The sequence below is a fragment of the Taeniopygia guttata genome, chromosome 4 (genome assembly GCF_048771995.1).
Source record: "Taeniopygia guttata chromosome 4, bTaeGut7.mat, whole genome shotgun sequence".
NCBI lineage: Eukaryota > Metazoa > Chordata > Aves > Passeriformes > Estrildidae > Taeniopygia > Taeniopygia guttata.
Window position 1 is genome coordinate 6,372,650 of NC_133028.1, and position 26,953 is coordinate 6,399,602.

General features: G+C 39.0%; 1 long non-coding RNA gene across 2 annotated transcripts; it reads left to right on the forward strand.

Annotated features, from left to right (window-relative positions):
• Positions 1-334: 334 nt before the first annotated feature.
• On the forward strand, positions 335-26,504 carry LOC115494883 (uncharacterized). Of its 2 annotated transcripts, XR_003959903.4 has the most exons (4): positions 335-470; positions 20,269-20,294; positions 21,592-21,718; positions 26,266-26,504. It is a non-coding gene; the product is annotated as an uncharacterized lncRNA (long non-coding RNA). The 2 variants fall into 2 exon arrangements; XR_012055496.1 differs by lacking the exon at positions 20,269-20,294 and having other exon boundaries at positions 344-470.
• Positions 26,505-26,953: the final 449 nt, after the last annotated feature.

Below are 26,953 nucleotides of genomic sequence, written 5' to 3' on the forward strand. Positions count from 1 at the left end.
AAAGCCTCCAAGGTCAGGCAGGGAGTCCTGTGGCGAGCTCAGAGGCAACTGTTGAGCAGCACGGAGCCACTCTGGATCCCAAAGTCCACATCCGGACAGCTTCAGAGCCTACATCCTTTTTTTGGACTTGGCTCTTTGTCAAAACCATAGGGTACAGTGCCTGCATGGACTTCAAAGGGAGGACACCAAATGTGATTTGGCCCAGGCAGTTACGACCATTTATTGCCAGCATCTTTCTCAGATACTGCTGCCAAGGGTTAAAATGTTTACATGCCCCCTGATTTTAAATGGACCGGGTAGCATGTCAAATGCCAACGAGAGGGACAGCTGGAGTATCTAAACCAAGAGCTTTGATCTTGGTATCTGTAAAAAAGAGGTCATTTAGTCTCCCCAGGAAGCACAGACATTTAGAAGGTCCCCGTACAACTCATGCAAGTATTTTATTAACAACAATTTCTATTCACATTTAGGTAGGTTGTGTTACTACTTACTTAAATTCCTCTTATATATGCATGTATATGCGTATATATGTATGAATATCTGCATTTTGTGTGTGTGTGTATGCATATATGTACACACACATATCTCATACACACGAATCTGTGTGCTTGTGTGATTATCTGTGTGCTTTCTAATGTCCAGTATTTCTATGCAGATGTACTGATCTGTCTAACTTACTTGCAAACAAACAGCAATGGTTTAAGCATTATATTTTATCTCTAAGTCAGTGTTTGCAGAAGTGACCTGAAAAATTTGTCTGTGTGAGATGCTTTGAGTAAACCTGCAATTGTAATAATAGAGTGTGGTGTTTTCAAGAAGATGCAGGCGTGAAACACAGACTTCATTGTGCTGTAATCAGGTCTGACATTGATTCAGAAGAAAAGAATTCTAAAATACAGTATTGCACAGGGGAAATATTTTTATTTTTTAGGAGGGGGTTTTGGTGGTTAGTTCACAATGCAATTAAAATAGCCACCAGATGTTTATGACTTCAGGCAGCAGTTAAATTTAGTGTCTCTGATCACTGTCCTTCGCTTTTTTGTCAGAATAAATAAGTATGTTTCTGTGCTGGAGGAAAAAAATCCTTAATTTTTAAACATACGGGGGTGGGAGGGGTGGGTATTTCCATTTGGCAGATCTCATGCTGTTCTGTGGCAGACTTCTAAGAAATTACAATTTTGAAGTTAAAATAAAATCTCTCTCCAGGATGAAATAAACATATTTACTCAAATGTGAGATGAAATGTACAGTAACATCATTAAACTGAAGTGATTTGTGAGAAGCAGTATTGTAAAAAGCTGTGGCTTTTCCAGAGCATATAATAAATAAAAAGATACATTTTTTTCCCATTGAATAATAGGATTATTAGTATGTAATTTTTTTTAAAGACACATTTAAAGAGAGCCTGCTGGGCTCTTATTATGGTAAATTTTTTAGAGTCTGTTATTCTTATTTGTTTCAGGGCTGTTAATTTTGAGGCTACATTATATTCAAATTATATTTGATTACCAGGCTCAGTAAGTGATCACAGTTTGTGTTCCAGCACCAAAAGGAAAGCTAATAAATTAAGCTTCACACTAACATTTTAAGAGATAAATTATTGAGGTTCTGCAAAATAAAAAAAAAAAAAAAAAGAGCTAAAAAAAGTTAGAAGGATCTGCCGGGCACCTTATCTAAAGGAGGAGAGCCCAGACAGGGGTTAAAAAGCCCTGAAGTGTCCTAACTTTAAATGCTGTATTTTAGCTATTCATTCACATCTGAGATGATGTGTTGACAAAGTAATCAATAATTTAAGAATATAAATTTATGAAATATCTCAGATAATATGAAAATAGATAAGAGATTTGTATTCATGGGTACATAGCAATTTCCATTTCCCTATTCCCATCTCTCTGGGTTTCTCTGGCAGTTGCTGATGTCAGGAGCCGAGGCTCTGGTTGTGCCCATCAGCTCCAGCCCCACGGGCTCTCAAATGGGGGACTCAGAAACACCCAAAGTGACACAAAGGATGGAATATCAAAGGCTCTGCCACCATTCAGGGCTACATTCAGCATTTACTCCTCAGTGTTTGTTATGGCAATAATTCAGGTTGAAAGAGACAGTGTGGGTTTATAACTTATATTAAAGTACGCTGTGGTTTTAGGATATGCAAGTCACAGGGTGCTGGGTTTGCTGGCAGTGTTGTTCCAGCAAACTTACAGTTCATCCCTCCTGCCACCCTGGAGTGTGGGACTGCACAGGGGGAGTAGGAAGGACTGCAGCAGGACAAAGAGTTAATCACCCAACCAGAAACTGTATTTTTGTAGACTACAAGTGAGTCACTCAAATCAGGGCATGATGCCAAAATCAAGACGAGCAGGTCAAAAGCAAGTCACCCTTAAGTCTCACTGCAGGCTGCCCCAGGTAATGGAAGGGCTTGTTTTGCTCTGTCTCTAATCCTGGAAACTCAAATTAGACTCTGAATGAGCAACAGTACCCCTGAGCATGCAGGTCTTAAACAGTATTATTTACAAAAAAAAAATTATCATCAGCTTTTCATGACTTAATAATATTTCTTGGTAATACGGTTCAGGTGTAGAAATATATCACAACACAAATCCCTGCCCCAAACTGCCTTCCAGCCTCGTGTGTACAAACTGCTGTGTCTCAGCTGCCATTGTTCTCTCTCCAAAACCCAAACTTTGTGATATTTTATTTTTAACCTGCTGTAGCTGGTAGAGGGTGTCTAAAATCAGTGTCAACCAGTTTAGCAACATTTTCCAGTCAATGATGCAAAATTGTCCCATTATTGTGAATATATTTTTTTCCTTGCTTAGTTCCCTTGTTGCATTTTTTTTATTAATTGCCACCATTAATTACTTGTTGCAATCAGGAGAGAATTATGTGATTTGATTCAAGGCTGGTATTTGCTTCTTTTTTCTTACCTGTTCTGCAATAATTTCCTTACTCTTTTCTTATAAGAATTTAAATAGCAACACCATATTTCACACCCTGAACTTATTCACTACTTACTGTGTTTTTTCCTGTCCTTCCTTCTCTGTGACCCCTTTTTCTGGTGCTTTTCAGCCTCACTTCAGCTTTAGGGTCTGGGGCTTGCAGACATTCCCCTGCTCAGAAATTTCCCTGTGTCAATGGCACCGCTCAGATGTGAAAAGTAACTCAAGTACTGGAGCTCTTGGAGAGCAGGACATGAACCAGCAGTGATCTGAGTGTAAACCAACCAAGCAGCTTCCAGAAAAGCTTTTCTGAGCCCAAATGATTTCAATGTGCTAAAATTCACAAAATGTAAGGCAGATGTGCAGTGGTTGGGAAATGATGCTGGCCATGAGATAAAAGCTGTGATAATTTCTGACCTTCCTTTTGATGTTATCCATGTGATGCCACACCACTAGCAGGGTCACCTAATGCAAAATAATTAATAAGCAGGGAGGGAAAATGCAATTAGGAAGCAATTCAGCAATGGTTTGCAAAAGCCTGTTTTCAGCCCACTGGAAGTTGTAGCAAGGCTGTTTGTGTAACAGCCTCCCTGTTGCCCAGAAACAGCACATGAGACTACTGAGTGTCTGCAGAAACTCAGATCTGGTTTGTTTGGCTTGGATGTGCAGGAAAACTGATTTTTAAATGTTACTTCAGCTTTGAGTCAGTGATTACTTTGGTACTTTTACAAGCCTTGCCTGGAAATGGGATGTTAATTGTTGTTAATGAGTCTGTCCACCTGAGTAAGCTCTGCAGGGCAGAACTCACAGAACATAATTCCTCTGTGATGTCTCCAGAGTCTGCACTGCTCACCCTGGTGTCTCTAGCATTTAAGAGCAACGGCACCAAATCTGCTCCTTCAGACCTCAGAGCTTTCTTCTCAGTCCAGGACAGTAGCAAATTTCTGTTCCTCTATCGGTCCCATGGGAATTTTGGAATGGAGTAAAGCCAAGGTTCAGCTCTTGCTGACAACTTTGACACAGGGAGAGGACACTTGTGGGTATGGGACTGTGGGATACTGAATAGGGAAAGAAGAATTTGGATATGGACCTGGAGATTCATATTTTTATCTAGCTTAATCCATGCTGTAGCTGTGAGTAAAGGTGTACCGAGCTGCTTTATCCTGATGGTGGTTTTTTTTTCTGTGTTGACAACTTCTGTTCCGATTGCTTCAGTTCAATTTTCATTGACCTTTCCTCTGCTACGGTACCTTAGGACCTGTGTTTATGGCATTTCTTCGCAATCTATCAGTCATGTTTGCCTGTGAGGGATATTTCATAGTAGCTTCCTTTGGGGGTCCCAGGTAAATAAAAAAAATACCTAAAAAGCTAAATTAAAATATTCCTATTTGGGATGGAGAGAAGACAAAGTTTGAGCAGTTTGAAAGATAGTGAAGCTTTATATTTTGCTTTTGTGGGTGATACCTGCCTGAACACATGTTATGGTCTTATTCACAAGGAAATAAAACAACTTTAATACCAAGTTTTTGTGTCATAGCTGATAATCCCATTTATCTGCCTCTAGCTCACCAGGCTTCTTGTGCAAAGTGCAAAGTCAAAATTGTCACACGTGGCATTGTTCCCCAAGTTACTCCATCTATCTATCCAAAGTCACCACAAGGCTGTATTATGCCATGAATTTCTTAATCTCATCCTCCACTGGAAGAGCCAAGTAACGGGTGGGGTTCTTAAGCCAGCAGTAAATGTCAGTGGGGCTTGGCTGCTTCAGGCTAAAAGGAAGGGCTAACAAGCTCAGAGACAAGAGCCCTCTTGGAAAATTCCCTGTGAGCAGCTGCTCAGCCACAGGAGCATCAGATCCAGAGATCAAAGCTGGCAGGGTGTCCCATGAGGAGGTGGGCAGTGATTCAGCCAAGCACCATTCCAGTCAGCAGCCCCTACAGAGGAGCCCTGTCCACACTGCCTGTGCCCTGGGGAGCAATTCAGCTGGACAACATTGCATTCCCCAGACAGAAATATTCTTTTAGTGCTATTCTAGATCAAATTCTTCACTCTGCACAGTGTCCATATGTCTATGTGTTTCCAAATTCATTTCTGCAAGAAATAAAAGTTTTTCTAGTGGCAGTAAGGTTTGCCCACTCTTGGGCTCATGGACCCTCATGTTCCCAAGTCCAAAATCTTCATCTCACTGGTGGAGCAGTTACTTCAGCTCAGTTATCCTCCAGAACTGCAGACTGAGGTGTCTTTTCAATGACCCACTGTATCATTTTCACTGTGCTGCTCCTTCATTTTGGGGTGGGATTTATCTTGTTCATCTGTTGTCTTCTTTAGGCTGAGTTATTCCCCAGCTCTGGAAAGAGATGCAAAGATCTCTTTCCAGACTACGGCTGGTCATGGCATCCAGTCTGGGCCAGGCATGTGCTGCTCTTTCTGGCCATATCCAACAGTCTTCAAATTAAAAAAAAAAAAAGTAAAGCAGAGAGGAAAAAAAATCCTCATTATTTACAGTGAAGAAATATCATATTGCATGCTATTAAAACTGTAGTTAAAATCACCTGGGTTACTGCTCTTTACACAGGTAACTCCTGCTCAGAATTTGTTTGCTCATTGCCCAGAAATGGTGGCCTTAGACACAAAAAACCCCATTGTCACTTTGTCCCCTTTCAGTTCATTTGACATGGTCTTGGCAAAATGAAAAGACAGTTGAAAGGCACCTCTATCTCCTGTCACTGTTGCTATTAAGGGACACGTTCTGTGCAGTGTCCAGCCCACGTTTTAAAGCTTTTAAAATGTTCTTTGTCATTACAGTGCTACTGTCGGGTTCAAAGCAAATTCAGCTAAGGTGGGATTTAAGAATTACGGAACTAATTTACAAGAGCTCCATTTTGTAAAAAAAACATAGTAGAAGTGAAAAATTAATATCACTTTTATTTATAAAAGCAGACAATTTACAAAGGAAGAATTTGTACTTATTTTCAAATCAGAGTTGCAGTACTGGTAACTCATATTATTTATTCCTTGAAGTAAAATTAATATTTTCCCCCTTAACAAATGCTACTTAAAATTGCAAAATCAAGTGGCCAAACAACTTTTAAAATTCTGATCAAGATTAGTCATTTTTTAAGTTATTAATTTTAAAAAAGTAAATATTTTGAATCTTTACATAAGAGAGTTTTCAAAAAAAATTACAAGAACTGATATCTGATTATTGTCAGATTTTATTCTTACAGTCATGATAAATCTATTTCTTCTGTCTTCATTGGGATTAAAAACTAGAAACAACCATAAAAGTTACAATATCTGCCCCTGTGAATGGAAATCTTTGCTCTGCAGAGGTTTTGTAGATCAGGCTGGAATAATTTTCAACTTAAATTCATTTAACTACCTAGGAATTAGGGAATAGCTTCTCAAATGTGCTTTTTATATTTAATTTTATTTTTATATTTTTAGATATGTAAAATATTAAGGCAGACTTGTGGAACAAGCAGAGTGAAAAATGGTCACAGTAAAGGTTCACATGTTGAGCTGTTGAATGTATTAATTATTTTGTGCCTTTTTTTCATGCTAAGGTCATTCATGTGGAAGATAAAAATATCTCTTTTTTTAGATATTTCAGGATATCTGAAATATAGCCTGAAATATCTAAAAAAAAAGATATTTTTTTCAGGATTCATAAAAGCTGAACCTGGTCTAAATTCTCATAAAAGTTGAACCTGGTCGAAATTAATAAAAGTTAGACAAAAATTATAAATTATAATCTGATACAGGATAGTTTTATGTTAACATGATTTTTAAAAAGCAGGAGAAAAATTAAACTAGACCCAAGTTTTATACAGCCTTATGATAAACACCGGAAATGTGGCAATGCCAAATGTAGAATTTATTCGTGCATTTAGTAGCTAACAATATGATACATAATGTATGCAGTATTATACTATGCAAAAATGTTATAATTTAAAATTAGCTATATACTCATATAATTTTATATATTAGCTACATAAAATTAGGACTACTCACAGAATATTATTTTTATATCCTTGTTCCAAAATTTAAAAAAATATATATTATTGATGTATTATTACAATTGTTCTATTAATATATAATAAAAATAATTATTATATTATTTTATTAAATTATATCAGAAGAAGAGTATTATTAAATATATATTATCACAACAACATGTCATATAAATAAAATGTAACCACAAAATTGTGTTTAAATTGCTTATTACTTTTTATTATTTTTCTACTTTTAATAGCTATATTTTCAATATTATTTTAACTTATATTTTCATATTATTATCCTCTTCAATTTTGAAGAATAGGCTATTTTGTTTAGTGGCCTGTGCTTCTATGTCCAGATCACATAACAATAATTTTTTTTTTCCTATAGAATTCTATAATTTTAAGAAGAAACTTTTCTCTATTTTGTCACACAATGTTACTGCTACTGAATATATGTGGTAGCCCACATGGGCTGGCATAGTCTGGTTGTATGCCATGTGGATGTTTCCTGAAATTGCATATAAGAAAAATAAAAATACATTCTAGACAGCTCTAGCCTTTTCCAGATTTGTTTTTACATTTGTTACAAATTATTTCAATATTATAGAAGAATGTACACACACCTTTCTATTATTTCACACTCAGACAAAGAAAGATTTAACAGCAGACAAAATAAATCAGGAAATGTTAATTTAAAAATCAAGAGGATTGAGCTATGTCTGCTTTCTTTTACATTCTTTAGGTAACTTTAAAAACAGTCAGAAAGTATTTTTAAAATTGTCATAAATGGTCTTACTCCCTCTGGAGAAATGAAAACAATTATGCACAGAGATTTTAATTCAATTTTTTTTCTCTGTGTTATTTTTTTTCTAACTTTTGGTGTAGAGCTTCATCAATAAATTCAGACAGATTTTCATTTCTGAAAACGAAAACCCGTACCTCATTCTTAATACATTATTTAAGATCTGCTGCATTCTGTCCCCCTTTCTTAAAGGTATTTATAAATATATGACCAACTAGTAACAAGAATTGAAAATCCTCTGACTCATCTTTGGTGAACCCAAAGGCCAGTGATCACCTTAAAAGAAAAATCCTAAAAATAGAAGCTTTCACTAGAAATAAACATCAAAGCTTTTGATTAAATAATGGCTTTGGGTCTATTGAGGAAAGGAAATAGTGACTCTGTCCTTCCTCTCTGAGGTCAGTCACAGTCATGGCAGGGTTCATATTTTATTCCCATTTCCAGTACTCTGGACCACTCTGCCTGGATTTCATCCAGTGTCCTTTCAAGCCTGACCAGTATAAGGTGAATATCAATGCAAATAAATTCAAGGGCAAAAGCATGGGGCAGTGACAGGTCCGCAAAACAAAAAATAAGGCTCTACAACAGCTGTGTGGTATCAGTTTTGCTCGATGCTGCAAAGACCTGGGGCATTACGCAAGCTGACAAGAAAAGATTTGATGCATTTGATAGCAGGTGTTTAGGAGGGATCAGTAATGTCAAGTGGCATCACTGTGTCAGGAACATCGAGTTTCAGGACAGAACAAGAAAGGAGAAGATTGTGGACTTCCTAACAAGGCAGTGACTTCCATGGTCCCACCACTCCATGAGCATGCAGTGAGGCTGGAGGGTAGGGGAAGGTCTTGTGAGCTGGGTTTGCTCCTCCTGGCTTCCCAGCCCAACCTGAGACTCATCATAGGCTGGGAAAGACAGCAGAAATCTCTGGTAGATTTTGACTTACTTGTCTTCTGAGGATGAAAAAGCCTTGGAGCAAGGACTACTCTGCTTCTCCAGGGTGTAGAATGTGGTCCTACAGGGAAAGAGGTGAATGGCAAAAGGAAAATAAAAGACATCTTTTTGCAGGACTGCTCTTCAGCAGGAATATTCACACAAATCAAGGATTTCCAAACAGGCCTCTAGGGTTTTGTAGTGAAAACTTAGACCAAGCAGACAAAATGGGCTTTAACAGACTGCAGAGCCAACAGCTACAGCAGTAGGCTCAGTCGACTCCAATGAACTCCCACAGATGTGAGAGCAGAAAAGTCTCCTGTTGTTCACATTTTCTCCCAGAAACAGCCTTTCTGCATGTGGCTGAAGAGCATGTCTCAGTAAAACACAGCCCAAAGAAGATAACTTAAAACAGATGGGAGAAAGAAATACTGAAGCCAGGCCATATGGGTAGAGTAGACCTGTTTGAAGCAAGTGCAGCCAAATGGATTATGATGTAGTAATGTGTGAAAGAGGTTGCACTATTGTATGGACTATCTGTAAGTGGCATTTTTTCATGATTGAATCAAGAAAGGAAATGTACTCTATCCAAATGTTAATGAGAACCATACTTCAAAAATATCCATGTTGAGTTCTTGTATCAAATAATGTCAAAAATAACTCACTGTCCAAACTAGGATCTTACCTTTTTGTTATTTATTTTAAAAACTCTTACTGAGGTTTTAAATATTTTCCTTAAATCTGCAGCTGATGAAGATTTTTTGTTTGGATTTTTTTTGTTGTTGTTCTTTTTTTTTTTTTTTTTTAATTTACAATATCTTTAGGCTTCAGAAAATGTAGATAGTAACTGAAATGGGCCATTAAGGTAAAAAAAATCAAATCTCTCTTAGCTCAAAACTCTGGTTTTGAGCTAGAATGTTTTGCTTTACTTTTCTATGAAGAGTTTAGGATAGTCTTCCAAAACCAGACACAACTAAAATATAACACTTCTAGTGGTAAAAATGTTATTTCTTTGCAATATTCTAAGCTGTGTTTTAAAAGCCAGCACAGGAACACTAATCAATGATTCTACAAACAGAATCTATTACAAAATTAATTTTAAACCAACAATACTTACCCCAAGCTATTTTCAGTTGAATGTTTGGCTCTAGCATTGACTAAAAGAAAGTGAAAATATTTATTCAGGCAGCTAACTGGCCTATCAAACATCCAGCATTTGGGAGATCTCATGACAGAGCAAACACTCACACGAGTGCGAGGACAGCGCCGCATTTCAGCAGCACCACAGCGTGCCAGGGCTCTGCAGAAGGAGACCTGGGTAACACCAATGACATTTAGCAAATTACTGCAGAAAACTGATAAGGGCATGATCCTTTTTTATGGCGAAGATCATGCATAATGCCTGCTGTGCCTCAGCACCTTTTCATAAATATAGAATGAAAGCTTGTGGCAATATGCTGACAGATGCCACAGAGCAAGCAGTGATTTCCCCCTGCCCTAGGCCTGGAAGCTGTACCTGGAAGCCCCATGGTGTAACACTGCTGCTGATTCCATGGCTCAGGAGGTCATGTAGCAATTGTGCAGGACAGAAAGTTGGATGAAGTGCTGAGTTTTGAAGGATGAGATTAACTCTTACTGTATTACGTGGCGAAAACACAACACGGCCTTGTTTTGGCAGTGTGTGGTCTCATTCTGCATGTAATTTAATGTGTGTACTAGCAAATATACATATAGAGAGAGGGTGGAAGAGAAAGTGTGCTAAAAAGTGGGTTTAGAGAAATTTAGAGAAATTTATAGAGAAGACTTTGGCATCACAACATGATAATTACTATTAAAATATCTTCCATGTGTGTCAAATAAGGGACTACGCCTAAAAAAGGAGGAATTGAGACAAGCCTCTTTCTTACACTAAGATTGGAACCTGACCTAGGTCATTTGGGGCCTTTCCCACCAAAAGACCCTGGAGACAGGACTCCAGCCAATGGCAGCTAGATAATGGCATGTGATTAATGCAGGGATGGACAGCGGCACGTGGATAATCTGCCAGAGAAAGCACAGGGATCCCCTGCTGAAAGATGGCATGGGAAGGGTACCCACCTTCTTGTTGCATGTCAGCCCCAGGGGATCTGAGAGTTTCAAGATCTAACAGATAATTGTCTAAAGGACTGTCAGACTCATGGAGGTGTCTCAGTATCCCCATGCTCTGGTCACACCATGTTTGACCCTTTGGCTAAGTGCATGTGATGGGGTGGGCCTGCAAGGTTCACCACCAGAGGCCCATTTCCCAGAGGAACACCTAGCACAGCACAGAGGTAGCACTTCAGCACCCTATAAACTCCAGGATTATTGGTGGGAAAAGCATGTTCATGGATGCATCAAGGTCAAGTACACTTTTCCCTATCTATTCAATAGTGATGGCAGCTGTCTAATATTTAACCTGAATGTCCTGGAAAAAAAATCATTATTATGGCTAATGGAGGATTTCCTAAATACCTTTTTCTTTAGAAAAATTATCTGGATATTCTCCTCCCTTTTAATTAGGATAAAGCCTTCTCTCTCAACTTAGAAGCAAAAAGGCCAAATCATTGTGCTAGTAGAAAGTAGCATCATGATCTGGGTATATTTCAGATGTATATTCAGGGGTGAAGTATACCAATACAAAATTAGTGGTAACTGCAGTTTTGCAATTTTAGTATGTTGTTCATGTCATTTACTGTTTTCCCATTTGAAAATTTTAAGTGCAGTGCTGTGCAATTGTTCCATGCCATAGCCTCTGTTTTTCCTGACCACTCTTCTCTTCCAGCCATGGGAGGGCAGGGGCAAGAGTACCTCTGGGATTGAGAAAGCGACCCTGACTGTGCTTCTGCAGAGAATGACAGCAGCACTTTCTGGGAAATGATTGCACAGCATTTCTTACAGAAGAGGCAACACACCACTTTGGGGTTTTGTGGTATTCCAGATCATAGGATGGATGTAGCATGGCAGACTAAGTGCAGTGTTAAGTGCTACAGTTTCAAGTTAAGGTGCAATTGTCTAGGTAAGAAAGTCCGAGCATCTTGGCCACAGACAGATGTTTTCCAAACTCTACAAACCCCTTTGATTGGGAATAACTCTCTATGGACTCTATTTTTGCTGGGACAGAGAGTTAAGATCAAATCAATGAAAGGCCTCATTCACAGCAAAAGATTTTTGTGGCAAAAGATTTTGCTGAGGCAAAAAGACCTTTAGAAAGAAGAGTGTGGGTCTCTTCCATGTCTCTGTGTTCTCATGAACTTGGCAAAAGTAAGGAAAAGACTAGAACTAGATTATGATTTATATTTATATAGCTTATAATTGTTATAACTAGTACTTTTCTTTTGTTAGAATGATACTGTTCAGTCAAAACAAAAATTCTTCTGATAAATTTAACTGGTTTAAGAAGATTATAGAAACTTTTTAAACTATTTTATCTATTATAGAAAGAGGAAATAAAAGCAGTTTGGCAGAAATATTTCAGCTATATTTATATGTGGTTGGCTCAGGTGATGGGGAGCATCAGGGGTGAGGTTTTTTTTCCAAGCTGGAATTTCTAGACACATTCTTTTAATTCTGCTTGAGAATCAAAACAGAATCTGAAATGGCAGAATTTTCCATGTGATAGAAACTTCAGTTTTGTCGTAGTACTAAGGTAGAAATGAAGATGAAAAGTTATAGCAAAACAGATTTAAACACTCATAAAGAATAAATCCAGGCACTTCAGATGTCAAGTAATTCTTAAGTGTAAGGGGAAATGTTAGAATTGTCCAGGTCTCTTTCAAGGGCGCATGTCCAAGAAGATGCCACTTTTCTGTCTTGCCCTGACAATCTCTGCTGCTGGCTCAGAGGGACCATGGTGACTCTTTGCTACTGCATCGTTTTCAGAGAGTACTTGTGAACATAAATTCCATGGAGCTTATGGAAAATGAGCAAGATTATCAGTCCTCATGCACATAACGTGCTCATGTAAAGAAGGAGCTGACCTGTTGTGGCTGATTCCAACGGGGAATTAACAGACCTCGGTGTATAAGTCATCCAAACAATACCCGGCTCACCATCAAAGGTAGGTGAGGAGGGGACAGGAAGGGCAAGAATGGCAACATTACACACCAGAGTAACTTATAAAGGTCTCAAAGGGGGAATTTCCTTTGTTCCAAAGAAAAATCTGGCTGATCGTGACAGCTTCTATGAATTTACAGTAGGTGGAGGTTCATGCCTCCCCTGCACCAACACAAATTTTATTCAAGATGATCAGCATAAAAAACCTCATGGTTACTCCTTCACACTGTGGGTTATGTTGGCAGCCCAGTGGTGTTGTGGCAGTGGTCAGTTTGTTGATTAGGCCAACACACCACTGCTTGCTGGCAAAGAAAGTAGTGTGGGTGAACATTCTCCACAACCAACTTCAAGGGATCACAGGATGCTTTTTGTTGGAAGGGAACTTAAAGACCATCTAGTTCCACACACACAACCACGCCTTGTATCAGATCAGTTTGCTCAAAGCCCCTTCCAACCTGGCTTTGAACACTTACAGGGAGGGCTTTGCAGCTAAAGGCTGCTTTCTCTTTTGTCCTGGCCATCAGAGACTGTTCCACAGGATTTTAGGGTTTGGGTTTACAGTTTATCTTCCAGATACTGGTATTTGGCATATGGTGGGAAAATAAACCTTGTTCTTTCTCTTCTGGCTTCCCTAGTCACATTGAGATTTTTGCTGCTTAGAAATTAATAACTCTAATTTGTATTCAAAAAACTCTGTATTTTTCATGTTTGAAAGCTTTTCAGTCCTTTTTAGGACCTTCACCATAGGAGCTGAAGTGTTCCCCTCTACCTCCAAACCATCGACATTTTAGTGTCCTTCTTACACGTATTTTTGACCTTATCAAACTGAAAAATTCTACTTCATTTTCCATGAGACATTTTTATTGCAGACCTGATCCTCTTCACCTTCAAAGCAAAAATCGAGAGAAAGAAGTAATTCCAAATGAGTCTATACAAAAAGAGTCATGCCATTTTTCAGACATAAGGTTTTTCATGTTGATTTTCACCGAAATACTGTGCATAGTTTTCAGTCCATTGTAATTCTTGGCATTGTGATGAGATACCCTTTTTTAGAGCAAGAATAACTTGCGTGGCACATGGTTTTGTTCCTAAAACATGCACTTCTAAAAAAAAAAGTCTTCCAGAGTCAAAACTTCAGTGCTCCTAAACTACTTAGGGGCTTAGCTGATCTCATTGCTGTTCCCTCTGAAAGCTCAAAAAACTATATTGAATATATATATATTCCATAAACAACAACTAGGACCTGTCATTTGCTTGGTCTTTATTGCCTTTTAAACACAGAGAGAACCCAAAACTTGTGTTCAGATCTGCATTTCAACAACACAACGTGTACCTAAGTCTGTGCCTTGGTGGGAGAAGGGATTATGAGCCTGGAGGATCACCAGGTTCAAAATAAAGGTTGCCTGTCCTGAGGATTCAGAGTCTAAATAGATCAGCAGTTGTAAAGGAGCAGGGGGTGTTGTTTTTAGTGAAATCCAAGGTGACAGCATCCTTGGAACGCGGCTCTTGTTTGTACAATGGAGCTTTTACACCAACATTTGCAGGGCTCAGCTTCTCCTCTTAAGCTTTTAAGACCTTGACCTGCTTTGCAGCGATTTAAAGGGCATTGGTGATTTTACTCCCCAAGCGTCTCCTGCAGCGTGAAGCAAATCCCACATGGAGTGTGCAAGTGCCTGTCTGGGACGTGGGTAAGGAGCACACGGCAGGGGGGAGAGGGTTTTATCAGATGAATGTTGGGCTGGGCACATAACAAGTGCTATAAATTATGCAGGCAGCCAGGGGAGTGCCATGAGACCCGCACCACCCTGTCACACCCTCTGCTTATGCCCCTTCCCTTGCAGAAAGGGCTATTTTAGGAATGTTTAGCAGAGCTGAAAAATATTTAATTAGGACTATTTTTTACCATCCTGTTAATAAAGTAAGGGGCCTTAATTGCTTTGGTGTATCACGTGCCTTCGTTCTGACCAAAAATAGCCTACTCTGTTCATAAGAACATTACAACTGTAAATTCTGATAACTTGAGAACCAGGAATGAGCATTGATATCTAAAAATGTCCCTTTTTGACAGCACTGAGAGACAAGGGCTAAATCTGGATATGAAGCTATGGCATTTTTTACTATAAACAAATGCTGTCAATGACTGAGTACTTTGATCTGATAGACCACGAGCCAGAGTGGGGAAATAATTCCAATGACAAAGCATTTGCGAGAGGGGAAGGGACAGGGCTCAGCTGGGAGCCTATATGTTGCCAGATCAAGAAATTAGAGGGTGGATTGTAGATGAAGCTAGGAAAGAATGTGTTGTGGAGACATTTATCATAGCCTACCTAGGACCTGAGCTTTTTTATATTTATTCACCCCCACAACAATGTATTTATTTATTTGTACAAATACATATACATATATTTACGTGAAAATGTGTGATGCCCTCCTGCCTGTATTGCCGTGAAAAAAAAATTGAAATATTTATAAATAAAGATATTATATTAGTATCATATAAATAAATAAATGTCTATATGATTGGTTTTTATCTGCTATATCTGGGAGGGAAATCATTCCCACCAAGGCTTACACCAGCAACACAGTGGCACAATGGCACCCTCTGTTGCCCTGCATGATTCTTTTGATGGCTGATCCATACACGTGCATGTGTTAACTCCTGAAAACATCTGTGCATCACCTTCTCCAAATCTGACTCCTTCCTGCCCAACTTCCTTGTTTGTTTGGAGTTCTCCTCTGTTATTTCCCTTCTTAACAAAATCCAGTTTGTTCTTTGAACCTGTACTGGAGGGGATGGCAAATTGCAAGATTAATTAGCAATAGGAAGCTGTGAGAGGCTGTATTGCCATACTCATTTTGAGAATAGCAGCCTTTTTTCCCCATTTTGTCCTCTCTAACACAGTTAATGACAGCTTCCTGCAACAGTGGCATTAAACACTGAGCTCAGTCCTGCAGAATAGTGATCATTTCTGGGAGATGCTGTGGGAGACGGCGCCCGGCGCTTCCTGGAAAGTGATTAGTCCTAATGAGATAGGGTTGTCCAACTCTCATGCCACTAATTAAATCACAACTTCTTCCTTTTTTTCAGCTACACAAAAGCTTGATTCATGAATTAAAATAGGTAGTGAATCTGATTGCAACTCTGATCCTCTGTGTGTTCATAATTAAACAACCAGTTCCTTTATGAATTGAAACAAAATTCTTTTTGGGGCATGGTAAGTTTTCACTCCTAAACATATTCATTTACATCCATGTGACTACACTTTAATTGCTCATTAATGGGATGTCACACAACCATCTTGTTCTTGCTGGACTTTCCTAATTATGACATGTTTGAACTTTAAGGACACCAAACTCTTCTCATATAGTAATTTTTTCTGTCCTTTAGCTTCCCACACTCTGTCATGTTACTAAGAATTATAAAACTATCTTGCTCTAACATTATAATTAATGACTGACTTTATTGTGTTGGCGTAAGAAAAATTAGATATATACTGTCCATTATTGCTGATACGACTGCCTGCTTTCCCCAGTGGAGTCTGAAAAAATTATCAAATGCTTTACTTATAACTGATTGCTTAGGAATGATCAGTCAGAAGTCATCAAATATAGTCAACATCAGAAGATTTTAATTTAAAACCCCCATGTTTTCTTTGATAGGTGTTTTCTAGATAAAATCTTTTACACTGAAAATCCTCAACTCTAGGTATACAAGGGAGATGAAGAGAAAAGCAAAGAGAAAGCAGAAATTTGACATAAAAATCAGTTTGGATTTTGCATGTACATAGTAATTTTTCAGAATCCATACCACATTCACTTGCTTTGATACAAAGAAGATGTTATTGAGAAGTCAAACTGAGTTTTATCCCAGGCCTCATAAAAACAAGCATGTTTGACAGTTGTGGGAAAGAAGGGGGCTCAGGATGGATCTATTGTTCATGCAGAAAGATCTCCTTTCAAAAGTTAAATTACTCGTAATGATTCCATGTTAATTTGTTATTTGAATCCCCTGCAATCCCACTTTCCCCAGACAGAGCTGGATGAGGGGAGATGTAAGGATGTTACTTGAGCTTTTTGGCTTAGAGTAGATCTCCACTGAAACAAGTTCTGATTGCTGCTGAACTAGATATGCATTATTTTCTTTCAAAATTAAACCTGCAGGTTTCAGAATTCAACAAAACAATTTCTTTTCTGATTTTTACTTTGATTTTGTTACAAAACCACCCAACAACACGATGCTAAATTGCCAGAGAAAAGTTATTCAGAAACAAAACCAAGCCCAAAATAGCAGTATTTTCAAAACAGCACATTTCAACAGGATGGAAATTCTTTCCCCTTTTTATTTTCTTAAACTAAAGTGCTGACAAAATCAATACATTTTCTGAAGTAGTTTTTTTTGACCAAATTTGCGTGTACTGGTAGAATAGTGGATCCACTAAACTGATTATGAATAGTTGAGGCTGCATGTTTTTCTTTTTTAGGTTAAGGCCCCCTACAAGTCTACCGAGACTGACTTAGTCTTCCCTGAATAGAGCAATTATTCTAATAAAGACAAAAACTCCAAACCAAACAACACCCAGAATTGTTTTGACTCTCATCCAGAAAGGTGAGAGGTGTCTGGTAAAAATACAATACAGAGTCAGATATTAATGGGTACAGACTATTTTAGGCAGTGTGTTTGGTATTCCAAAGCACCATATAAAGGATAGAGATGAAGGAAAATGTGGATAGTCTGAAGACAAAGATGCATATGAAGAATAAGATTTCTGACTAATTGGAAGCTGGTGAAAGAAAGGCAAGAAGGGAACCCCAGTATCTACACACCTGTTTGTGTCACTTCAGTGCCTGGTAAAGTTGTGGAGAAGATTATTCTAGAATATTATTCTGAAATACACCTGAAGGGCTCCTGGCCAGTGGAAAGTGGAAGCTGAGCCAGCAGTGCCCTGGCAGCCAGGAGGGACATCCCTGTCCTGGGGGCAGCAGGCCCAGCATGGCCAGCCCGGCAAGGGAGGGGATTGTCCCGCTCTGCTCGGGCTGGGGCGGCCTCACCTCCAGTGCTGGGACAGCTCTGGGTGCCACAATATAAGAAAAATATTAAACTATCAGAGAGTGCCCAAAGGAGGGCACGGGGATGGTGAAGGGCCTTGAGGGGAAGCCGTGTGAGGAGAGGCTGAGGGCACTTGGTCTGCTCAGCCTGGAGGAGACTGAGGGGAGACCTCAGTGCAGTTACAAATTCCTCGGGAGGGGAACAGGAGGGACAGACACTGATCTCTGCTCTGTGGTGACAGGGACAGGAGCCAAGGAATGGCCTGAAGCTGTGCCAGGGGAGGTTTGTGCTGGGTATCAGGAAAAGGTTCTTCCCCCAGAGGGTGGCTGGGCACTGACCAGGCTCCCCAGGGCAGTGGGCACAGCACCAGCCTGGCAGAGCTCAGGGGGTGTTGGGACAAAGCTCTCGGGCACAGGGTGACTCTTGGGGACGGTGCTGTGCAGGGCCAGGAGCTGCACTGGATGATCCCTTTCAGCTCAGGATATTCTGTGATTCTGAACAACTCTGTGAAAACCCTAATACAATATGCCAGGAAATCAAAACAGGCCACAGAGTGCTGTCTGTCCTTAAATAAAGACAGATTCATGACAAGTGACTCCTGTTTTCCTACTAGTTCACAAATATTTTGTTTAGCAACACAGATTCCCTGTAAGTGGGGGGTATGTTGTCAGGTCAGAGGACCTGCTGTTGGGTTATATCATTGTTATGAAAGTCATGCTGCTAAGGAGCTTTGAGTTGTACCCCATACTGAGAATAGTCTAAATAATCTGTGACTCAAAGTATCTCTCATCAGGGATCACTGTGAACACGAGCAATTTCAGCTGACCCAACAAGCTAAACACAAACATGTCAAGATCTCAATAGCACCAGAACATTTGTTTTCAATATCCTGAGTGTGAATTCAGGGCCAATGGGCAACATTTATTTGGTAATGGTTTTGTTTGCCAGATGTTTTTTTTATCTAATTTTGCTGCAGAACACATACAAGTATGTACTGGAATTAAAATGATGATAGAAAAGAATCCAGTAGCCAACTCCTGGTTTATTGCAGCAGCATAAACTGATTTCCAAGACAAAAGCCATTATTCCAATTTGCATGGGTGTGAGATATGAACCCAGCCCATTCTCTTAAGGGAACATCTCTTGTAAACAAATAAATTAAACTTTGAGCCCTTTGAAATTACATTTTGAGAGTGGTAGGGCAAGAGAGAGCACAGACTGTAAACCTCTGCTCTCTCTTAGGTTGAAGGTCGTTGCTTCCAGAGGGAAAAATCAAAGTGCACCTTACTACCCATGGCCCCAGGTGCTGAGGCTGACCATAGTTGATCCTTCTGAAGATGCCAGGAGTCCAAAGGGAACCACAGCCTGCAGGAGACATCCAAAACAACTCGAACACGTAAAACTGTAGGTGACATGAGGCATGGAGATGCTTTGCTTGGGACTCTGGCAAGGCTCCTCAGCCATGCTCCCTCCCCAGCCATACCTACAATACACTGCAGGAATGTGTTCTTTGATTTAAACCATTTTCTCAACAAGTAACTTTTTAATTATAATTTCATTTTGGACAGCAGTAATTGCCAGGGTGGACACATTAAATATGGAAGCTGAATAATGCTGGGACCAGAGAAAGGTTTCTGACTTTAAATGAGCTGCACTTACTAAGTTCTACATCCACATCAAAGGTATTTTGCAAGGAAATAGAGCTGACACACTGTTATACTTCTATCAAACTATCACATGCAATTTTATAGATAATTTCTGCTGTAGCATATTCTGTGAAGAAGCTAGATCAGGAATACTGAGACACAGCTCAAAATGATAATGTGTCTTTTCCCCCAGGTTGTCAATAGATTCAGAGCAGGCACAGTGCCAGGTTAAAGCAGAGCAAATATTTGCAGTTCAATATTTTATCCACCAGAAAATTCCTCAAGTTTCTTATAGATAATTTTGGCTGATAAAACATTTCTTTAACTGCAAAGTTTTATTTTGAAGCACTACTGAGTGTGAGCCCTGAAGGACGGACTGAGGTTATTTTTAGAATGCTAACTCCTAGATAAAACCAGGGCATTCATTTTTGCAATGCATTTTTTGTAAGTCTTTGTAGATTATTTGTTAGTTGGTTCTGGAGATTGTATATGGAATGATTTGTCCATGATAGAGATGTCCTTAAGCCAAAATCTCAGATCCTGAAGCTTTGCATACAGCTCTCCCCTTTTTCCTTTTATTGGTCATAACCCTGGGAGGTTATGACCTCAGATTCCCCAGAGTCTGGAAGGAATTTGGGTCTGAATTTGAAATTAAAGTAAGGTTCATCCACTGAATACATACTCTTATTTACCAAAGGGAGCCAAGCTCAAACCACATCATGTCGAACTTTGGCCATATATTTTATAAGATATAACTTCAAATGCAAAAAGGCATGCCAGCTTAAGAAAATACCACTCTTACCTCCTTTCAAACAGATTTGCTTTGCTTTTCTAGGGTTTGCCCTCTTCACTGCTCAAAGAGTAAGTATTCAATTGATAAATGGGAGACCTCTTCCAGATAGAGACCATCTTGGCTACACTCACACTATTAAAAAAATGTAAATACAATTTGTAAGGGAATCCAGAATTTTCTAGGAATGCTTAAAGCTTACAGGAGTGTCAGATTCTTCAGACTGAGCAGAGTCTGTCCAGATGGCTTTGTTGGGATATGCGTGCTCACCTCACCAGAGGAAACCCAAACTGGAACTTAGGAGGGTTTATTAGCAAATCCCACACACACAGAGCTATCCTTATAAATACCTAAGGAATTAACTTATAGGTTAGCCCACAGTACAAAAAGAGGAATGCATGGGTTTTTCCACAGATGGTTATGTGAAAAAATATTTCTCCACCAGTTGTTATTACTTTGAGATAATATAAATTATTCCTGGCTTCTACAAATGGATTCAGTGGCAGATGTAGTCAATCAAGAAGGGCCTTGCTCTGGATTTTAGCAGCATTTTAGGACAACAAGCATAAATGCTTCACTAATATTTAAGATGGGATTCATTGATGTGGCCATGCTATTTCATACACATAACTTAAAAACATCTTTTTAAAAATAGACACTCAATAAGCTTTCGAGCTGCAGAGGATCCTGCATAACCCCTTAAAGAACACGAACATGAAAACTCCACCAGAACAAGCTCCTTTCTATTAATTCCTGATATTATTTCACACTGAGGCTTGTCAAATATTTAAATACTCCATATGCAGCTTTTTTTTTTTTTACATCAAACAGTTATTTACTTCAAAAATAGCACTTGGTTCTGTAACTCCCCGTAAACTCCCTGAAGGTTGTACAATGCAGGTCTCTGATAAGTCCTATGGAAGGTTGTGGATGACAGAGAATCCACCTTTGTAGTTCACAGCTTTTTGCCCAAATGTTATTATTACGTCTGTAGAAACAGTAAATTTGCATTTTTCACATTATTAAATGTGCTTGTTGTATCTATATTAAAATAGATAATATTGCAAAAATTGCAAGGAGGAAGGAACCTCTTTACCACATTGGAGATATTGTACCAGGTTGTTGTTTTGGGAAAAAGGGGAGGAATTGCACCTTTCCTGAGAGCAAGAGCCCACCTGTATGGGGAGGCTGCCACAGGCAGTCCTGTTTCCTTGGGTAGGAGAGGCAGGAAACTGGATTACAACAGCAGTGAATAGGAAGATCTTAGCAGAATCACAAACTAGACACGTGCCAAAAATATTGAGATTTTAGTCCTCAGAATTACTGAACAAGTTCTTCCTCAGTTTTCACAGCCGAGACTCATTTCAGGGGTCTGTGTCCCTGGCTTCCGGGCAAAGCAATATGGAAAAATGATGACCAGAACTGCACCCTGAAAGTAATCTGCTCATGAAACTGTCCTGGAATATTGGATTGGACCAGCTCTGTGATGGTCATGGTAAGTTTTCACAGTTATACTCCAAACCAGCAGAAGCTCTTTCAGTCAAGTTCTGATAGCAAACATCAGTTCTTTGAGGTGAATCATGGGGTGAGAACTGTTTGCCCAAACATTCACTGTTTAGTGAATATTTCAAAGTCATCATGTGGCTAGAGCTGTCCCATAAGCCAAGATTTTTTTATAAAATGAGTGATGTTATGATCACCCCCTGTGCTGAAGTCTCATGCAGCTGCCAGAGTGGGCAGTGGTGAGGCTGGTTCCTCAAGGGAAACCTGTGCAGACTCCTGTATTTTCTGATTTTTATGCTTCTGAGAGGCAATGCTGTGACTACATGAATGTCATTTTTGTCATTTAATACTGTTGCTAACCCACATAATTGTTAAGGGACTGCACTGTGCAATTTAGCATAATTAAAACAATTACACAGTTAAGCACCAAGAGCAGTCAGTAGCCATTTTTTGCCCTAGTGTAAGGAAACCTAAAGTCTCCATGTATTATTCCTGTGCACCCTTGGGGTTTTGATTGCTGATGAGCATGAGGATGATCATGGGGCACTGTCAGGCCTTTTTGCCAGGGGGATGCTGTTGATTAAGGAAGAGGGGGATCTGAGCCTTTTCCTATCACCCTGTATGTTACCATGTGGGAACTTGACCTCCGAGTATAATAATAATAATAACCCTCGAGTGTTATTTGAGCCACGCTCGAGATCTCACCAAGAGAAGATACTTAACACATTTTCTCTGCATTTTACATCCATCTGAAATGTATTTAGCTAACTTTTGAGGTACCTTGCATGTTAAACCTTGAACCGCAATTGTGACCTCTCCAGTTTCCCTTATTCACACAGTATTTGATTTGGATGACATATTTTTATAATATTTATTTTTCAGCCCATTTTGAGACTCTCATGTTAATGCCACAAGAACTTCAGTCTACTGTATAATATTTCAGACATGGAGGGGAAAAAAATAGAAGAACTAAAGAAAAAGAAAAACCAGCCGTCTGCATCCACTTAAACTACATTACAATAAAGCTCAGTAAAGATCTGATCAGCAGTTTTTTAGCCTGCTCTGATTTAATATGAAATAAATTAGTGGAAAACCTAAGGCTGAAAGGAAATTTTTTGCCACTGTTTAAAACAGGACATGAATCCTTTAACATAATATTTACACACTCTATATTAAATACTTTCTGCAAAGGTAAAATTTAGCAGTGCCAGCTTCAGACAGACTGGGAACAAAATTTGTTTATACTTAATAAATCTGATTTTGAGAAGAAAGAGTTTTGTTCTTTTTTCCTTTTTTCCCCTCCTGTGTATACACTAGCATTGACAGAAAATCCTTATTTCAAATTATGTAAACATACTCTTTAAAAAAACTGCTGAACACTTAAAGGAGAAGACACAATTTGTATTCTATTTGCTAGCGTTTTCATCTTGGCCTTCAGAGTTGCTATGATCTGTTATCTCTGGTGGCCCACAAAGCTTTTTAGATTCTTGAAGCACCATGGCTTTCTGTGATCTCTATATCCCAGCATGGCTTTATTCATGATCATTGCTAGTAGATTTAGCATGAATTTTTTGACAATATACTCTAATATTTGGGAAGGAAGGTGTCTGCCAAGAAGTATCAAATTGTCAGATGTGACATTTTCACCAGAAAGCACTGTCCAGTTTTTCCAGGGTAAATTTCCTGGTCCAGGTTTGAACTGCTACTCAAAATAAGATGAAGATGGACTTTTTCAAGGGAAGACTCCACAGTCCCCAGCCCAGCTCTTTCAGAACATCTCAGAAGACAAATATAAGTCTCCTGCTCTGTTGACCTAGAACAAGAACACAGCATTATATCCCAGAGCCTTAAACCTTTAGCTTTATTTTGGGAGGGGGTTTGAGGTGGGTACTATTTAGCCATGTGGAGATGAGAACATTTTGAAAAATCAAGAGATCTTTCATTAAATAAAAAACCAGTTTCCTACAGAGCTGCAATTAAAATCCTGCCCAATCCCTTGAAAATATATACTGTTTATTAAGGAAGTTACTAAGATGTGCCATAGCTCCCAGGCAGAGGTGAGAAAGAAGTCTTAACTCACCATCTACTTCTTTCATCTGAGATTTATCATCTAGCCAGACAACTTGGATCATTAGCACATCAAAGATCTTAAAACATCCCAGATGAAAAAAAGAAAAACTTCTTTAAGACCATGGTATTTCAAAAATCAGCCATGTATTTGTAGATTTTAAGATCATATGGAAACTTTGCAGTCACCTTCTCTGACATCTGCAGAACATAGCCCAGAGGAGGCTGCCCAGCAATTCCTAAATTATTTCCAATAAATTGTGGTTGACTCAGGGCATCTTTCTCGGAAAGACATTCAGTCTGATTTAAGGACTATAAGCAACTGAGAATCCACCACATTCTTTGGCAAACTGCTTGTTACAAATAGGGCAAAATCTCACCAACAGGAATGGGAGTTTTGTCTGGACTCATATTTAATCTGCAGATTAAATATTCACAAAATGTAGAATGATTAAATATCCACAGGAGAAGTGGGTTGTAGTTTACTCCTTCCAGAAATCATAGGACTGTAAGGATAAGTAAAGTAAGGAATTGGGGAAAGTATTAACAGGTTTGAAACAATTTTTTTAAGTCTGATTAAGGTGCACAAAATCCCTAAAAGAGCATGAAAATGTTCATCCAAGACACATTCTTTATGGTTTTGAAGTCTAAAATCTTAGTGCTCAGAGATAATATCTTCTTAAAATACATGAGCAAACCAAGTCATAAAAAGTCTGTTCCTCTAACTTTGCTCCCAGGACAGGTCTTCTGACGCTAGTAAGAGTCCTAGAAAAACATGAGCAACACTCATTCCACTAGTCAGAAATGGTTTGTATGGCAGGATTTCCAATAGAAAACTGATTTTATCTTGCCTTGACCCCAGTTTGGTCCAATTGCTTTGCTATACTTACAGACAGAAGTCCTCAGTTAGCCCTATGAAAAGCAGACAGCCATAATGGAAATAGAGTTTCTATTTACTCTGAAGCCAGAAAATTCATTCCAAGAGAACAATAAATGTGGGGCCACATGCATTGTTTACTTATCATTAGGAACATTGTTATTCCCCAAACAGGCTGACTGCTTCTCACTACCCTTGTTCAGCTCCTTGTGCAAATGCATCTCATCAGCTTCAGCTAATTCATCACTATGGTTTGACAATAATCACTGACTCTCTTTCTAAAGATAATCTGTGTTTAAAGGCTCTGTTATATAATATGCTATAAGCCAAGAATATCTTGCAACATTTGGAAAGGTAAGGCAGTAATGTTCTGCCAGATTCCTCTCAGCATTTAAACATCATATTTTACATGCCAAAAGTTCCTTCAATTAATAATGACTTGTGAGTTTTAAGATGGATAATTTATATCTGAAAACAATTAGGGAAGGCAATTTAGAAAAACTTATCTGTGTTTTGGGAGACATAACCACAAAAAATGTCACTGAAAGAGGGAGAAATAAATGGACTGAAATTCAAGGATATGTCCTGGCCCCTTGGGAAAAGTCAGTGATAGTTCAGAGCCAGTTTGCTTCAAAGGTAATTCTGGAGAAAGAAACATTTTTCAGAGACATCCCAGTAACAGATAAGTGAGTGAGTCCTTGTGGGATTGAATAAGCAACAAAGAATAGTAGAGGCAAAGAAGGGGTTTTCAGATCAGTGTAAAAGAGCATCCTAGAAAAGGGAAAATACATAAAGCTGTAAATCTGGGACAAAAATAAGTGGAAGTATATCTAAAATATTCACAGGAGAGAGGAGAGAGGTTAGAGAAGAAGTTTAGACCCTCAAGCAGAGCATTAAGTGTGGCACCAGAACTATCAATGAGCTAGAGACAAAACACCGTCCTCCATATTTCTCTAGCTGAGCAAAAAATGTTTGTTCAGATTGGACAGAAAACAAGAGTCAAGATTAGAGAGTCACCATGAGAAGGACCTGTCAGGTAAAAGCACAAAACCTGTCAGCTGTAGTGACAAAGAGCCTGTTTGGGGCCAATGGGCAGGGATGTGCAGCAGTGCCATGGCCCAGGTCATGCTGACAGCAGTGAGAACTGTCAGCAGACACCCCACCCACCTGTGGGAAGTCACACCACAGCTTTTCTGCAAAATCAAGGATCTGCCAAGGATCAGCAGACAGCTGTCCAAGCCCTCAGGTCAGCAGAGAGGTGCAGAGCTTTATGCAATTCCTATTGCCATTAGAAAATAAACCATATACTAATTATTTTTATTCTTGTTGGCATATGAGAAAACACAAGTGAGGGAGAACCCCTGGTTTCCCTACCTCACAGAAGCCCATATTTTCACTAAAGGAAAGGTGTTACCTCAAACTTCTAAACTTCCCCAGCTGTGCATTTAATGACACTTTTGTTCACCTGTTGCCTGGCTAAGTTGTTTTAAGAAATTCCTCTTTGATAGCTGCATAATTATACTGCATATCCTGAACTGCTCATTATGCAAGGTCCAGACCCCAAATTCTGATTTCCTTGACTATTTCTCTTCCAGATGAATGGACAAACAGATTTCCCACAAGCTCAATGAGGAAAGACTTGAAGGCTCAGAAAGAAGAGGCCACCGCTGAAATCTGCAGTGTCTCCTCCAGTTCAAATAAAATGGGAAAAAAAAAAAAAAGTTCTATATTAGCTTATAACCTAAAAAGTGTGCCTGTCACCATTCTGATGAATTAATTTAGCTTTGCAGTTTGGATTACAGTGAAAGATTCAAATACACTTCATAGACACTAATATCTGTAGATTTATGAGTGTTGAATAATTAATTACTGCTATTTCAGTTTCTCCAAGTGGGAAAAATCAGGCACATTAAGCCTTGGGCATTATCAGCCACCCAATAGGTCGGTATAAAAGCTTGTGATGGAGTCAAAATATCTCATTATTTAGTTGAAAGACTCAGTCTCAAACGGTACTATCTCTGGTATATGGATATTTCCAAACCTCTCTGAAGATGATGGGTTTGTAGTAACATTTTATTCAAGCTAAATTGAAGCGGTAAAAAAGCTCTTTTGTTAACAACAGTAGTTACTGTTTGTGTAACTAATCTACATGTCTTATAGATCTGTCTTTGGTGGTTTGGCTGGGAACTGAATTAACACTTAAAATTTTTGCTAATGGCATGGCAGACCTGGATGTGTCTGCAGAAGTGACAGAAACAACCAGTGGCAGGCAGAAAACACCAC